The 16699-nt window shown below is 46.8% G+C and overlaps 1 protein-coding gene across 8 annotated transcripts in view; it reads left to right on the top strand.

The window, feature by feature from the left end:
• FOXP1 (forkhead box P1) overlaps positions 1-16699 on the top strand; it is a 391683-nt gene that overhangs the window by 292994 nt on the left and 81990 nt on the right. Inside the window, exon 1 of one of the 8 annotated variants that reach the window (XM_069811854.1) lies at positions 10446-10581. The exons of the other annotated variants lie outside the window; for them this stretch is intronic. The gene's annotated coding sequence lies outside the window, so the exon portion shown is untranslated. Of the gene's footprint in view, positions 1-10445; positions 10582-16699 lie in introns of those variants that run through there. 8 annotated transcript variants of the gene reach the window in all.

A 16699-nucleotide genomic window follows, 5' to 3' on the forward strand; every position in this document is an offset into this window, starting at 1 on the left:
CCTGCATCCTAGGATGTGATCCAGGCAGCGGGTCTCAGTGCGGCCGCGCGGCTTTCTAAAGGAAGCCAAAGGCACGTGGGGAAGTGGTGTGTGATCTGGGAAGTGCTCCTGCATCCTCTGGGTTAAATGGAGCCACCACAGTAAATCACAGTTGAAAGTGAGTTGGAAGCTTTTAAAACTGTTACTTGTTTGAGGCTTTTCCTGCTGCACGCGTCGGTATGGGATTGTTCTGCAGGAGGCTCTTGGGAATTAATGTGTGTCCAAACCCAGCAGCAATCTCAGAAGGTTTGCGGTGGTGTAATCTATAAACTTTTAATTACATATATAGCTGAGTAAATAGCTTGAAATCTCTTTAAACTCTTTGTTCACGAATGTATATTAAAAAGTGCCCATCCCACATGCACACACCCACCCACCCTTTTCCTTCCTTCCTTCCTCATTTTACACCCACTTCCAGCAAGGCTTTGGCTCGTGGCATCTTCCCTTGTGCCGGGAGCGGTGGCCAGAATTCCCTGTGGGGCTGGCCCGGTCGGGGCCTCGGCGGGACCACCGAGCCTCTCCGCTCTGTGCTCCTCCCGGCATGTGTCCTGTGTCAGAGGACGGTGCAGAAGCTGTTGACTGTGTCTGGGTTTCCCACTTGACGTGCAGCCCATTTGGGAGGCTGATTTTGCAGCTTCAAACGCTTTAATGAGATGCAAATTGTTTGCGATGCTGCCTTATTAAATGTATTGTAATTTTAAAATCATTTGCTTGTTAATTGTATTTAAATAGCTGCCACTTAGACAAGCAGAAAGTTTCCAGAAAGATAAATTGTTTTTTCTTTTTACTATGTTTGAAAGCAGCCCTGATGACTTCTCTCGGCTGCTTTGATAGGGCACTTTCCAAATGGAAGTGTGCCCTGGCCGCACTCACCTCCTGGTCCTCACCCTTTCCCCCAAAGAAGGAATACTCACTGTTACTTTTCTCCTATGAAATGCGGTTCCTTAAGAAGGTAACACAGCCGAGTGGCTTGGGAGGTTTAGAGTGGAGATAGCTTACTTTCCCCTCTGTTCAGCCAAGTCGGATCAGCCTCGGCCAGATTTTGGGGCGTGTGCGATGCAGATGCTGCCGCCCCCGTGCAGATGGGATTTGAAAGGAACCCGAAGACTTGAGGGGTGCTTACATCTTTTGGGCCCTTTGAAATTCCCAGCCCGTTTTTATGTCGATGTATGTCTGCCGGGCTGCTGAGGCAAGGTTGCCCGTCCTCAGCACCTTCAAGGCTCTGTCTTCTGCATGTTGAAATAAATGGCGAAGTTTCTCTTGGCTCCAGCTGAGCAATACAAGGTCCCTATTGACCTCAGTTCAGCTTGGTTTAGAGCTGATTTTGATCCTACATCGTTGCTAGCTTTGGCATCGAGCAAGCTACACGGTATCGTTCGTATTGTATTTGTATTTGAAATACCGTCCTGGAAAATGAAAAATAATATTTCTATATTCAGTTAATTTGTTCTTCTTGCATTGGCTGGAGGGCCCCACCCTGCCCACGCTCCTGACTCTTGTTTTCCAGCTCCTTCATGTTCAGCGCAGGACCCTCGTTTTGATTCTGCCTCATTTTTCCAGTGACGTTTCTGTTTGTTTTCTGTTTGCATCTTTGTTGTGCGGCAGGATCGGTGATAATAGTTAATAATTAGCAGCTCAATAGCACTGTTCACCTTCAAAGCAATTTTAGGCATTAAATCACTGCAGCTCTGCTGGCAATATTACAATATTGACTTGTTACTTCACCAGTGTCACAGAGGCAGCAAACCCTGCATTTTTATGGAGGCCAAAATGGGGTCAATTTTTTTAGAGTACAAAATTGGCAAAAAATAAAATTTTCTCCTAGGCTGACACTTCGTTTGCCAAATTTCAGCATAGAGCCAATTTTTAAAGCTGAGTAATAAACACCTGAAAAGTTCTGGTTTATAATGGCAGTGCTGAAAAGCCATTAAATGAATGGCTCCGCTATAACACAAGAAAACCCTCTTAAACTGTCGAAAAACCTGTAAAAGCTGGACGGAGGCTTAGCGAATGCCAGCTTTGCCTTTGAGCCTGGAGCTGAGAGATGTAAAGTGAACCTGTGGGGACTGGTAGGGTAGATCGTTAGGGGTGTCCCTTCTCTGTGATGGGAAAGGGTCCTTTCCCAGGTACGTGGTGGAGCGAGGTGAGCATCTTGTCCCAGGTGAGCACCTCTCCAGGTCTCTCCAGCCATAGGGAGAGGGAAGGCGAGGAGGAGCAGTGGGGACGTTGCTCCAGGGAAGCAGAGGGCAGAAGTTGGGACAACAGGGAAAGCCTGGAGCAAAGGAGGAACGGCGGGATACAAGGCGGCAGGGGGGTTTGCGAGGAAACGGCGTGGGAGGGAGCGGCGCGTGGGGATGCGGGGCCGGGAGCCCGTGCAGCACCAAGGGCGGCTCTGCGGAGAGCACGCGTGGTCCACGGCGACCTGGAGGAAGACATGCCCAGCAAGGCAGCCAGAAGCCCTGAAGAAGCCTCTCTCGACTTTCCTCCTGGGCCCAAAGGGCATTTTTCTGCACGGATTACCGAGGCGGTAAGGGCAGCTCGGCTCCCTTCTGCTTGCGACCTGTGGTTCGCTGGCACATGTGGATGCAAGTGCCGCATCCCCGACGAGCATCCTACGTGCAGATGGCTGAGAGCAAGGTGTCAAAAACCACCTCCCTTGAGGGAGCACGCAGCCTGTGGCCGGCTCGGACCCTCTCCCCTTCCCAGCACGGGGTCTGCTGGCAGAGGGTGCCGCTGGGAAGCCGAGCTGTAAGAGCAGCATAGTAAAATAGCAAATTGACCAGTAAAAGAAATCAGTAAATGAAGGGAACAGCTATTAATGTGCCAAGCCAAGATGTGTAATTATACCCTAGGACTTTTCCAAACTAATACATGTTAAAGGTGTAAAGCTATTAAAGGAGAGATTTTTCTGTACAGGGAACTTACGTAGATAGAAGGATTTACACTGTATTTTATTCTTGTATTATAAGGTATAAGGAACGTTTGAGCAAATCCAGTCATTCCTATTATTACAATATCATACGTTTTTCATACCGTTTTATGCGGTTCTTCAAAAACTTTGGCACTAATTCTCTTTATATTGTTAGGAATTTTCTTTTAAAAACAGAATTCTTTTTCTCAAATAGTTAATTAGATTTTGAACTTCAAATACAGTACTTTTTTTTTTTTTTCCTCCCAAGAATAGGGGTGTTAGATCCATTGTGCTGGCCAAATTACAGTTTGGATAGTTACATTCTCTCTGCTTAATCACCCTGCAATTTCATTCGAGTGAAGGATTTGGTGCCTCAGGTGTCCTGAATTCCTCCAGAGCTCTGTATGGCGGAGTTGCTGCCGCCATCCACCCCAGAAGTGGCTGCATTTAACAGCAGAGAATTGTCGTCTCCTTCCAGAGCATAAATAACAGTTTCACTCGCAGAGATGGATTTTTGTAGTATGTTGTTGTGCTTTGTAGCGAGTTTGTGCTTTCCCAGCCCGAGCAGCCCTGCCCCAAGTCTTTAGGCACATCTGAGGGGTTTCTCTTGCCCACAGGACGGCAAATTTGTTTTAAGGGGCCCCAGACGAATTCCTTCATTTGCTTGTTCACCCTTTGCCATCACGGGTGCCGCGAAGGAGTGGGTCCCAGCTGCCCCGCCGCATCCCCTCCTGGCTCGGAGACCTGCTACCTCTCAGCATCGTTTTTTTTCTTGCGAAAAAGAAAAGGATGGGTTTAAGCGGCAGCTGGATGTGGATAGGGGACGTCCATGGGTCATAACCCTTGCTTGCAGACAGGAGCCCCCTTTGCCTGGGGAGGGGGAGCGGGAGGGGAGCACCCTGTCCTTGAGTTCCCTTCGGGCCCCATTTATTTGGGAAGAAGTGATGGATCACGGCATTGCGCTGTCAAGGGCCGGAGTGGAAGTACAAAGGAAAACCCCAAAGCACGCAGCGAGCCCCACTTAGTGCCGCACAAAGGACTCTGAGCTGGTCGGATGAGCCCAAGGGATCCGAGAGCAAAGTCCTATAGTTGGGGTGTTTGCTTAGCCTGTACGGCTGGCTGTTTCTCGTCCATGTGAAACCAGACGCGCACCATCAAAGTGACTGACGTGGCCAAAGGCCAGGGGATGGCCGTGCCGAAGCTGGGTCTCCTCCTGCCCCGCAGCATTCCACCGGCTTCTCCTCCCCTCCTGCCCCCCCGTCTGCCGGGCTGAGCGAGGGGATGCTCCTGACCTAGAGATGGCGAGGAGGAGGAGGAGAAGCACCCTACGTGCATGGCAGGGTGGTGGTCGCGAGGAGGCCTCCCTCGCCATGCCCTGCTTCGGAGAAAGCTTTTTATCCGGATACGTGAGAACCCGGGATGGTAACCTTTAGTAGCTGCTCCTGGTAGTTGAGCACTGCCTTGCAGCAAGCACAGGTCCGGTATGGCAACCAGAGGTCATCTTGGAGGGCTCCTCTGTGTCCTCCTGCCTGCAGTAAGTCTTTTTGCCTTTAGCGTTGTTTGCCAGCTTTGCAAATCGCACCGTTCTGCTGCTTTTTTGGCATTTTGGAGGTGCATTTGATTCCTGGAGCCATAGTGCCACCCGTTCGTTCTAGCAGGAGCAGAGATCCCGGTGCCGCTTTCAAACTCCTTCCCCGTGTAACATCAGCAGCGCTGCAGCTTCTCTGTGCGCTCCTGTCTAACCACGAGGGCTGTTGCCTAAACACCTCTCGAAGAAATAATTCAAATTGTTCTGTTGCATGTACAAAGTTAACTGTTTTCCTCTTTAAAGAAAAGATGAGCAAAAGCTCTTCCCATGGCCACCGCCTTTAAAAAAATAAGAAGTAGCTTTTGAGTGTTGGAGGAAAACTTGGAACTATGAGCCAGCTAAATATACTGTATCATGAAACCTTGGGGACCATTGAAATGAGAACAGTGGCCCATTACTGCTAAGAAGGTGTTTTATTGAAAATACGCCGACATGCGTTCCCAACAGAGTGAGTAAAAAACGGCGAGATGCCCAGCGGTGATACAGGTTATTCTCACACATGAACCAGAATATAGAGTTTGGCACTCGTAGGCTGCGCACGAGTAGGCAGCGTAATGGACTGATCGGCGTTTTTACATAAAAGGGCCCATGTTTAATCCGATTTACTTTAATTTAATTCCACGATGATGTATGTGTATGTGTAGGGGTGTGTGTATATAAGTTGTTGTGGAAGTAGATGTGGTTTTTTAGAAGGGGATTCTTTGCGGTGAGGTGAAGCGTTAAGTCTCCTGATGACAGAAGCAGATTACCAGGAGAGGGCAGTGCTTCTAACACTGTATTTCACACCAGCTGTACCTGCACCAGCCCCAGACCGGGGTGATCCAGCTCCAAATGCAAAGCTGGGGGCACTGGGGCTGCTCCAGCCCGCAGCACCCGCCTGCCTGCACGGAGGCAGTGAGCAGAAATCTGGGGTGGCCAGGAGTTCACTGGTTAATACTTAACGGGCAAAAATGTGTTTGATTAGGCGTTTGTTTTGTTGATGTTTCATTCTGTGGGTTTGTTTTTTTTTTTTCTTACCATGGCAACTTTAACATCATGCCAAAACACCTACTTTTGCTCTCGGAGCCATCGCTGTTGTCATGCCCAGTAGGTTATTTTGGTAGACAGGGGTTGTTCTTTTCAAGTGGAGGTGTTGGCATCTCCTACCAGATACCACCTCCAGTCTTTCCTGTCCTAAGAAGGTTTTTCTCTGTGTGAGCACCGTGTTTCAACCCATGGCAAAAAAATGGAGTTTTAATGGAAACTGCAGCATTTCCTCTACTGTACGTGACATAAATGCTATCTCACGTAATTAAGGAAAGTAACCGAGAACAGTTAGTGGTGATTACCTTTCAATATATTGCGTACTTTGGGGCAGAAAAATAAATTATGAATAATGCCCAAGCATACTTGGAACAATTTGCACACTGTGCTGTGAGTGATGCAGACCTGCTGGTAGAAGAGTGTGCTAATAAATTTTACTTCGTGGCGGAAACAAGAGATTACAGTTTATTAGGAAAGGAGATGGCAATTTATTAGGATCAATCAAATATGAATGCAGAGCAAAAATGTTGCCATTTTTATTTATTTATTTATCTGGAAGCATGGGGGGGGTGCAATTATATAAAATTTGTTGTTTACCTGTGATGTTTGATTCATTATTAATATTTTTATGTTTAGAGGGAACCATAATTTTGCTGAAATGTCTTCCATAACTCCTGCACAATCATATTCATAACTCACCTGAATGTTGACACATCCTGCTGTGTATATATAAATTAACTAGTAACACTGGCATTATAAAATGATGCATTAAATGAAGATGTGAATGGTAATTTAAAGCATGCCATGAAGTGAAATTTAAACCATTGTACAACACTGAGGGGATTTAAAGAGCCTTCTTCACGCAGAATTTGCAGGAGCAATAAGAAAAGTGACAGTTTCACATCAAAAAAAAGAGGAGCAACAGGGACACAAGCGTTACTGAAATGTTAATTGCTTTGGTGTTCTATTTTGTTAGACACCATCAGCTGAAAAATCACTTTTCTGCCTGAAGATATTTTACCATGAGGGCATTAGCTGAGATTATTAAAAATGACCAAAAAAAATGTTTACTCTGTCCTTTTCTCAGCACTTTGTGGGTAATAAGTTTCACTGTTTCCTGTTTAGTCAGTTGTTTTCCCCATTTGTTTTTGTAGGTCTTTCAAACAGCAGCAAGGGAAAATGAAGCATTCTCAAAACAGGAAAATGTGATTTAACCCCACAAAAATGGGCCTGGGGATCCAGGAGTGGGAATAGTATCCCAGACGGCTTTTTCCCTCGGAACTGCAAACAGCAGCTTGCTTTTGAACCGGGCCATGGCTCTAGCCTGTGTGCGGAGCAGCGTAATTTGGCACTTGCCTTTGCCAGGTTTGGCGTTGGCTCCAGCGGGCAAGCAGGCTCCTCCGTGCCGCAGCAGCGCCGGCACCAAAGTTCACCTGAATTGCTCCCAAATTTGTACTGGGGGAGCGAGGCGCAGGATTTGGCCCACCATCTGCTGCCAGAAGGCAAAGTGGGACCTCTTTGGCCCTGCCTGCCCAGGGGAGCATCCCGAGGACAAGAGCAGATGAATCGGTGTTTTAGGTAGAAATTGCCTTATATTGGGACTAGGCATAAAATTTCCTAATTTGGGGCAGGTTAACTCTGGTTGGAGGAGGTTGCGCTATGCGGGTGTCTTGTCTTTTCTTTCTTTCTCCCCTGCCCCACAGGCAGCTGAGGCTTTTCGATAGGCAAGTCCACGGCCTCTGCATGGATAGGTACCAGCAGAAGCCTGCGAGTAAAGTGTACATGTACAATAATGGCATAACAAAACCATTTACTCCACTGTACTCATCTTCATCGTCGTTCATAATCTGTTCCTCTTACTTCAACCTTAGAGCCTAGTACCCAGTGATCATTTTCTTTCACCTAGGTGTTGATACCACCACTTAATATGGATCAGATCTCGTGGGCACACGGTGCCAAATAGCCACCTAGTCTGCCACGCTTTTTTAATTTCTTACTTTATGTGTTCTGTTTTGAACGTCGCTGTCTGATTGTCTCTGTCTGTGATGACTCTCCGTAAATGAATGGAATTAAAGTGGGAGTTTATGGTTCTTCTTGGTCTTTTAAAATATTTTGCTGGCTTAGAAATGCATTATATTTCATGGTGACCTTCCTTAACAAGTGCTACCATCTCCGTTACTAAGGGAATAGACTGAAGTTTTTAGCCCACAGCAGATGTTGGCTGAGCTTGCAGGTCTGAAGCTTTTATATGAAAGGATATAAAATGCTTTAAAAATACGGCTTGCAGGTTCTGTGGCCAGCACTCAGTGCTTAGATAGCACCTCTCATTTTCAAAGTGTTTTGAAAATCTTGGTCTACAGAAAATCCTGAAATGAGTAGCATTAGCCCGTGTTGCAGATGAGGAGACAGAGATGTCGAGGCCGTTGACTGCTTTTGAAGTGGTAGGCATGCAGGCAACGCCAGAGCCAGGCCAGAAATGTTGCAAACTGAGCTCTCAAAGAGAGAGGCATCCTCAATGTGATAGCCATTAAAAAAAAAAAAACCACACCAAAAAAAACCCTAGAAATTTCTAGGTGACTTGCCTAAGGCTAGGGAGAATTCTCAGTGCGAGAACCAGCACTATGCTTTTGCTTTGCATGTAGCTCACTGAACAAAGTGGTAGGCTTGATAGACTCCCCTTTTTTTTATACATAGAGTTAAGTCAGAGATTAGTCCAAAGGCGTGTGGTCAGCTGGCAGATCAGGGCAGAAGGTGGGCGCTGGTCTTCCGTGGAGGTGCGTGTACCTGGATACGGCCGTGGTGGAAAATAAGCATTGAAGATGTGACTCTAATTAGGACTGAGGGTTATGTGTGGGTGAGAAGTTTGTGCTGAGGAAGACAAGATAGATCAGAAGAGTTCCAAACTGGGGTCCGTGGAGCATCCTATGACTGGTCTGCAGAGACTGCCCGGGCGTGCAGCCCCCTCGGTGTTTGGGCTGCAAAGTTAATCAGGGTGTGTGAAACGCACGGAGCTGTTTCGTGCGATGCTCCTTCGCCATCAGCGCGGTTGGGAACGCTGCCACAGTGACGCTCTTACCAAATGCGGCGGGGAGGAGGAGGTGGTCCGCAAGAGAAGCTGTTGAAAAGTTTAAGTTTGTGTATTCTGTAATATACTCCCCAAAGCAATCTGAGTTCCTCGAGATTACTTTGAAGTCCAGGACAGGAGGGATTCTCCTAAGCGCGGGCGATAATTATTACTAGCTCATTGCATGTGTTACTGGTTTATATTATTACTGAGCGTCCAGCGTGTTGGAGTGTGTGCGTATTTATTTGCTTGACTTTGCATACAGATAATACTTACAAATACCGGCTGTTCCCGTGCCCTTTATGTGCTGACCTGCTCGGTACGTGTGTGCTCCTTTAAGAGGCAGGCGCTTTCTGATTCATGTAGGCTGTTTCTGGCAGATTTAGGGTCTTGCAAAAGATGCCCTTAGTCCCTTATTAAATATTCATAAGAGGGTGGGGTCACATTTTTGTGACCTGAAAAAAATCCCATTAATAAATTTGTTATCTGACACGAAAACACTTTAGGGTGGAAAGCAATCCGTATCGCATCCCATTTAACATCAGATCACAAGTTGTCAGTAAATTGGGTCCTTTGTCTTTGCTTCTTGTGAGGTTCTTTAGCAGCATAACTAATGGGGCCATTGTCTAACAGCCCTCGACTCCTGCAAATAAAGTACGGTTCTGCCTGGGAACGGTGTCAGGGCGGCTTCTGTCTTCTCAGTTACTTGGCACGTAAAGTAACCGTCTGCATCGGTTACACGTGAAAATGTAAAAAAGACCCAACGTTGAAATAGCGGGAGAGATTTTACCAGATATTGCTGCCCGCGATGAAGCGGATGGGAGCTTTTTGGGCAAGACAAAATAGTTTTCCAGGACCGTGGCAGTCCCTGGGTGAGAGGCAGCACGCTGACGAGATTTTGTTCGTGTATCGAAGTCTGGGGGGGGACGACAGGGACAAGAAAAGTGTTTCTTTGAGCTCGCCCGCATGAGAGTTTGAGGAAGCTTGTTCTGAGTGACGTGAAACCGCTAACCCCGCTGGCACAAAGGTGCCGCAGACCCAAACACGACGTTTCGCTTCCGCCAAACTCGAGGCCTCGGCTGCCTTTAAAAACAGGTACCCGTGGGTGCCGCCGCTCAGGTGCCGGCGTGGGCCCTGTGTTTCGAGGGTCCCCCCGCCGTGCTGGCGACCGACCCCTCTTTGCTCAGCGGAGGGAGGACGGGGAAGACGTTCGGGTTCTCAGGCCGGGCGCGCCGGTCTGGTTCGGTGCAAACTCCTGTTGGAGGCTTCTGGTGGTGGGGCGCTTGGGGGTTGGGTTTTATTCTTATTGTTGTTATTGTTTTCCGGAGTTGAAACCCTGAGCTTTCAGGGAGAGGGCTGTCGGGAGAGGCGAGGGGAGAGTAAAAGCCACTTTTTTTTTTTTTTTTTTTTTTTTTTCCACGGGAGAAGAGAAACTTGCTGCGGGAGGAGGGCGAACCTCTCCGCGGGTGCTGCGTGGCGATGCCACAGCTGAGGCGGCTGCCGACAGCAGCGTGCTAGCTGACACTTCCCCCCCTTCTCCCCCGGGCACCCACTCCCCGCAAAACAGATTTATTTCGGGGGGGGGGGTTGCTTTTAAAACAGTTTCGCGGCGGCGGGTCGCTGCGGGACGGGCTGTCGTCTGGAGAGCGGCCGGCAGGTCAAGAGGGCGCGGTGCCCGCCGCGGCAGGAGGAGGAGGAGGCTGAAGAGGAGGAGGAGGAGGTGGAGGAGGGCCGGGCCCCGCGGGGCGCCCCGTTCCGGGGCGGGGTGTGCGCGGCGGCGGCGGCGGCGGCGCAGGGCGGGGCCGCGCGGGTGGCGGCGCGCCGCGGCAGCCCGCGAGCAGCGCGCCCCGCCACTCCGCCCGCGCCCGCGGACGTTCCGCACCCGCTCCGCGCCGCCGCTCCGCCGCCAACCCGCTCCATGGCCCGGCGCGTCGCCCGCCGCCCGCCGCCGCCCAGGTGGGTACCGTACTCGGGGGGGGGGGGGGGGCAGGTCCGCGGCCAAACCGGCGGAGAAGAGCTGCGGCGGGGGAGCGGAGCGATGCTGCGGGCTCCGCGGGTGGCGGTGGGACTTTGGCGGGAGGGTCCGCGGCGTGTCCGGCGGCGGCCGTGAGAGGAGGGAGGTACAGCCCGAGCGTCTTTCGCAACTCGCCGAAGGTTTTTTGGTGTGTTTTTGTTGTTTTTTTTTTTAAAAAGTCCCGAGGTTTGTTTGGTGCCTTCGCTTTTGTTCTGACAGTTCGGGGGCGCGTAGCTGGGCCGGGCGGGTTTGACTGGGGGGCTGTAGTTTTGCAGAGGAGCGAGGAAGGAGGGAGAGCGCACGGAGCCGGGCAAAATACTTCGTCAGGTTTAAATGTCAGGAACCGGGACCGCCGAATGGATTCGCCGGTCAATTTTACCGGGGCGGGGGGGGGGGGCGGGGGGATGAAGTGAGCGAGGTTTGGTTTTGGCGTTGACTGGTGCTACGAACCCCGGTGAAATAAATGTAACGGGATCTGAATGTAGCCGAGTTAAGTGTCAACCCTGCGAGCCAGTATTTCAGTGCAAATGAGCTGGGTTTTGGAGGGTTGGGGGGGGGGGAGGAGGGAACCCTTAGGAAGTGGGTGGTAAGTTTAGAGCAAAGTGCATATACACTCTTCCTCTTTGGAATTAACTCCTTCAAAGCCAGCTTGTTCTACGAAACACTGAGGGGTGCCACTTGTCCTCGTCCTGGTGGTAGGGAAAAGTCACTCGGTGACACGACGCAGTTGTCTCGGTGCATGTGCCGGCGTTCGAAGCGCTACCATTTTATATTTTTAAATAAAAACAAGTTTGGTGGCAGGAAATGTGAATCATTCGGGGTGACTAAGATCTGTTTATGAAAACGAAATGGTTGGATTTATTCTAGCAGCGAGCGTTGAATTGCTGACTACAATAAATCGATAAAAGTTTATTTCTAATAAAAAGCGACTTACGCAGGGTAGTTTGCCTTTCTTATAAATAAACTGAAATGTTAAAATCTTGTTCATTTGGAGCAAAGCTAATTTCCATGCCTGGTGCTGCCGGGCCCGATCCTGGAACAACTTGTGCATGTGCAATAGCTGTGATAGGGGAGGAGGCTCTCTGCCTCGCTTCCCCCCCCCCGAAGCAGTAAGCGCTCTGCCTGCTAAATGAGTATTTGCTGGATCGGGCCCCTCCTAAGTATGTTTACTGTGCAGAGCTTTCAGGCATCTTGCGCATCTTTGCATCAAGTTAAAAAGCAATTCTGTTTGCTTTTAGCTCTTTTAAAAGTCACGGCTAAAATACGCGTTTGTATGTGAAAGTGTCATCGGAGCGTGCTTCTGACTGGTTAAGAATTGGCTTTTGTTGATTGTGTATTTATTGCAGTAGCAGCCTAGGAAGTCTCTAAAAGCAGGCACTCTCCTCTTCTCGGAGCCGGTGGAAAATCAGCTGTCAGGGGGCTTTCAGTGATCTCCTGTGACTACTTCCAAAAAATTTCATTGATAAGGCTGCAGAGATGAAACCCAAGTCCTGCCTAAACAGAGTAGCTGCCTTGGCCTAGACTGTGATAGAGCTGAACTGCAAACTGATTGGTCTGACACTTTATAATCAAAGTTGATTTATTGTTCATTAGTAGTGCATTAGCCCTTTCAGGCAAGACAGTTATTTGTGTAGTGGCCTGTCAAACAAAAGACCGCTAGCACCTGTCATTTCTAAACCATGAGATAAGCAAGCAGATATTAAGATAATGCAAATCGAAATAGACTGGAACGAGGTAAAGTTCTAGCAATTTCCCCTGTAAGAAATACCGTTTTATTTAACGTGCTCGTGTTTAGCATATAGAGGGATTGGACTGTGGAGCGAAGGAGTTCCCCTACACCGGGACCATCGGGAGGAGAAGGCGTTGGCGATGAGCTGGGCGTGCGTGGCGTGTGGTTTCAGAGCACCGCCGAGGTGAGGAGGCAGCTGGGGCAGATAATGAATTGGGAAAAGCCAGCGGGTGATACCGAAGATGGAAGTGCTATTTTGTAGCCTTAATTTAATTTTGTTTGATTTTGGTTTTAGCTTGAGAGCAAGATTGAGGCACTTTCCCGTGTTTTGTCCCCGACTCCTTCCTCCTCTTCCCAATGGGCAGATGTCATGAAACGATGCTCTTAACTGGCAGGGGTTAATTATATGAAAACTTGATGACATCACGGCAGAGCTGTGAGAATGTCAAAATACATCTGCTGCCATATTCAGACATATTGCTCTCCCTCCTCTCCCCCTATATCAGCTCCCCTCCCCTTCTCAAAAGGGAATGATCTCATGACATAAAACAGAAAACAACACAAGTGTCAAAAGAAAACAAAATTAGTGAACTTTTGTCTGCCACCATAGAAACGAGGATTAACTTATGTTATTCCAGAGCATGGAATGGAGACTATCTGCATGAGGATATATAGTGTATTGTCTTCTGTGAATTTTCATTTGACAGGGATTTTGGAGGCTGTGATCTTAATTAAATCTCAACTGACTCAAATAATGCATCTAAAGGCATGCAGTGTTGCGTAACCTTGCTGAGTTGGTAAACCATAAATCATCAGAAAGCTTATGATAGGAAGGGCTGCTTTGAAATTTTTTTTTGTTTGCTACAGTTGGGGTTTTTTTTTTTTGGTCTTGTTTAACATACACTTTACTGTGCTGTACCATTGTGCCCTCCCTTTTTCAAGCAGTGTTATTTTTGCTTTAAGAAAATAAATGCTCTGAGACGTGCTCTGACCAGTCACTTAGCTGAACTAAAGAGAAGTCGTAAATATAATGGGATTGACAGCGAAGAAATGAAATCCCAGCGCTGGCTTTCTGGGGATCTCGCTGCTCATAGGAAGGTGCGGGTGCCTCACGTTGTTCTACAGCTGGATGAGCCCTCTGCACATTTAAGAAGTGTAACTCTCGGCCCCACGCTGAAATTTATTCTGGGGCGTAAGTAGTTATTGGACACCACTGTGGAGTCGTAACGTATCGCCCCTGGGTTGTAATGGGTCACAGATGGATTATTGCACTAATGGACGGTGGGCTTTGACTTCTGCGCAAGTCGAGCTGATTTTAGTTGTGTGCAAGGAAGAAAAGGGTTGCAACAGTTGTGTGGAGAAGGTTAAAGGGGATTTTTAGCCATTGAAAGTGATGGAGGGCAGTCAGAGCAATTTCTTACGCAGCATTTCAACCTGGCAGTGCTCGAGCACTGATGTTGCTTGAGAATCATGTTGGTTTTAAAATACTGAAGCTAAACAAACTACTGTTTCAGTGTAAAATGCTTTGCTTTCTGTGTTTGTGATTGCGTTCCCTGGGCAGCTGAAGGAAAGGTAAGGGGAGAAGGATCTTTGCATTCAAAAGTTTAAGGAGTTGCAAGGCTCTTGTGCTTTCTTGCTCTGTGTTTCTTAGTTGCTTTTGAGCTGCTGTAGACAAACCTAAGCTGGAAGGACAACGTGCTTGGATTTACTTTGTGAAAATGTTTCCTGGTAGCAAGATAACTTACTGGTGTTGTTTTCCCCCCTCTTTTCTAGGGAAAAGCGGTAGCAGGGGTAGTTTTACCAACACCTGCAAAACTAGATTGTGGGAAAGTCCTGACACTATAAGCTAAATTTGTTATTGTTTGGTGAAAGGCTTGGCTGGTTTTAAGCAGTTTGTTTGTTTTATTGAAAGCAGAACTGCATTACTGGAAACTACTTTGCTGTAGTTCAGTTAAAATGTCCTGTACTGTTTTGTTTTTATAAGGTGCTTACTTGCTCAGCTTCATTTTCCAGTTACAAGGAAAGGGAAAAAAATACATCATGCACTCATCTGCAGATCTAAAGTGGCCGTGTAGAGATTGGGGAGAGAAGCAGCACTGGCAAATATCTCTTCCCCAGCCTTTTTTTTTTTTTTTTTTCTTTCCCCTTTTCCTTTTTAACCATTCCAGCACAGTCCTCTGCTGGCAGGAGGATCTGTAGTTTGTACTGAAGTTGAGCGAATGTTAGAAAACCCAGACTGAATATTGAACAAATAAGTGGAATTGCTAGTTGCTCTGTGCACTAGTTTCGGACAGATTTGCCTTCATTGATTAGGTAAGATGCTCTGTTATTTGGGAGGGACAACACCCCCTCCTCCCCAAACTGACAACGGGTTTTAATTTTTAAGCTTTATCTTGCCCTTAAATCTGAAACATCATTGTTCAAATAACTGAGAACAAGGTAAACCAACAACATCAAAAAGGTCGGCTTCTGTGATTTCTCAAGGGCTTGTTATTTTGTACTTTCCAATTCTATTTGATGTCTTGACAAAACAAGATGACACAAGGGAGAATACATTAAATTTTGATTTTCATCTAACCTGTTACAGTAGTGGCAGCTTAATTTCTTTTACTTTTTACCGAAGACGGCTCTTTGCACAATTACTCTAATTGCCACGCCACTTTATGAGAAGGTTTCTTCACGGGTTTCCCATTTGCCTTGATTTTGTGAGGCATTTTTTTGAACGTGCTTTGACCTTTAACACGGCGTGCTTGCTGGTTGGAGTGTGTCTTCATTAGAAGTAAATCAGTGAATGGCAAGATTGTCAAAGAAGCAACTGATGTTTTCTCATTAGAATCTAATTTGCACCGTTGTGCTTAGCTGTGATGTTCAGCTGTAGGTGTCTGCCGTAGGTGTGAATAACTGCACATTTTAAGCAAATAAAGTTTACAACTGTTATAAAGGCTACGCTGGCAACCAGAGTGGCAAAGCCCAACCGAGTGTTTAAGCAGAGCTCTGTTTTGTATGGGAAATAAACAGCATGATTTAACCAGGTGAATATTTTTCAAGAGCTCATTTAATTTTTTTCAGCTGGTCAGGACAGTGTGTGTCTTCTCAAATGCCCCAAGTTTGAAGAGCACGCAGCTACCGGTTCGACTCTTGCAGGAGAAAATACTCAGGGAGTGGAGAGAGGGCTCATCCTTCCCTAGAAATCTCTGTTGGGAGTTGCAGTTCTTAAAAAATCTACGGGGGGGGGGGAGGAAAAAAAAGCCCCTCTGTGTAACACTTCCCTTTTGCTCACATGAAATTCTAGGCATATTAAATGTTGCCGGTTCAATCACGCTCTTTTATTATTTAATTAAGCTCTCCTTAATGTATGTATGAATTAATACACAAATGTAAGGAGTCTGACATGATGATCATTCTCAGTATATTAAGGGTGTTTGGGAGAGAGAGGGTTTCAAGGGGTTTTCAAGGGCTTTAGGGGTATTTTGGATGTTTCTAAGCAGGATTGCTTTTGGTTTATTTGAGGCTTTTTTGGCAGAATACGTTGATCTAACATTTCCTCTCCTAAACTCTGGAAAAAAAATATGGATTTTTTTTTTTTTTTTTTTTTTAACTGAGCCATTATAAAATATCGCTACTGTTCAGAACCATGTACAGCAGGTTATAATTTTTCCTTGCATGCTGGAACGGGAAACAAAAATGGTAACTTTTTAAAATGTGAAAAATGATGATGATAATCTCGAGGTTGAAATCTCACTCAGCTTATTAAATGAGTATTTGGTTGTGTGTGTTCAGGTTTAGTCTCTATTTGACAAATGTTAGATGTAGAAAGGATTTAATTTATGTAAACTTTATATTTTTATGCAAATTAAATGGGTATTTATTATAGCAGAAACAATTATCCTGGCACTTAGTGAGAAACCTGGTATGCATGAGAAGTGGTAGATAAGATCAGATGTTTCATTCTGTAAACAAATACAAAAATATTCCCGTTTTTCCTTAGCTAGAAGAGAATACTGAAGACAGCAGACATCCTGCCATGCCGGGGAATGTCAGCATAGCCCATCGTACTGTCTTCTATGGGTCAAAGGGAGATCTTCCCTCCTGATAAAATATAATAAACAAAATTATAATAATAAAATGCTAATTTAATTTTAAAGAGGGTTCCCCCCCCCCCCATCTCTTTTAATAGGGAGTTGTATTGTTACGGAGAGAACAGTTATGCTAATGACAGACTACTTAGCTGATTTTACATTAATATAATAAACATTACCTGTCTTAATGTGTTGTACTGTATTATGGCAAAATAACTAAGTCTAGAAGAGATTCCATTTTGCATAATGAAA

This window comes from Haliaeetus albicilla, chromosome 24, assembly GCF_947461875.1.
Source record: "Haliaeetus albicilla chromosome 24, bHalAlb1.1, whole genome shotgun sequence".
NCBI classification, from domain to species: Eukaryota; Metazoa; Chordata; class Aves; order Accipitriformes; family Accipitridae; genus Haliaeetus; species Haliaeetus albicilla.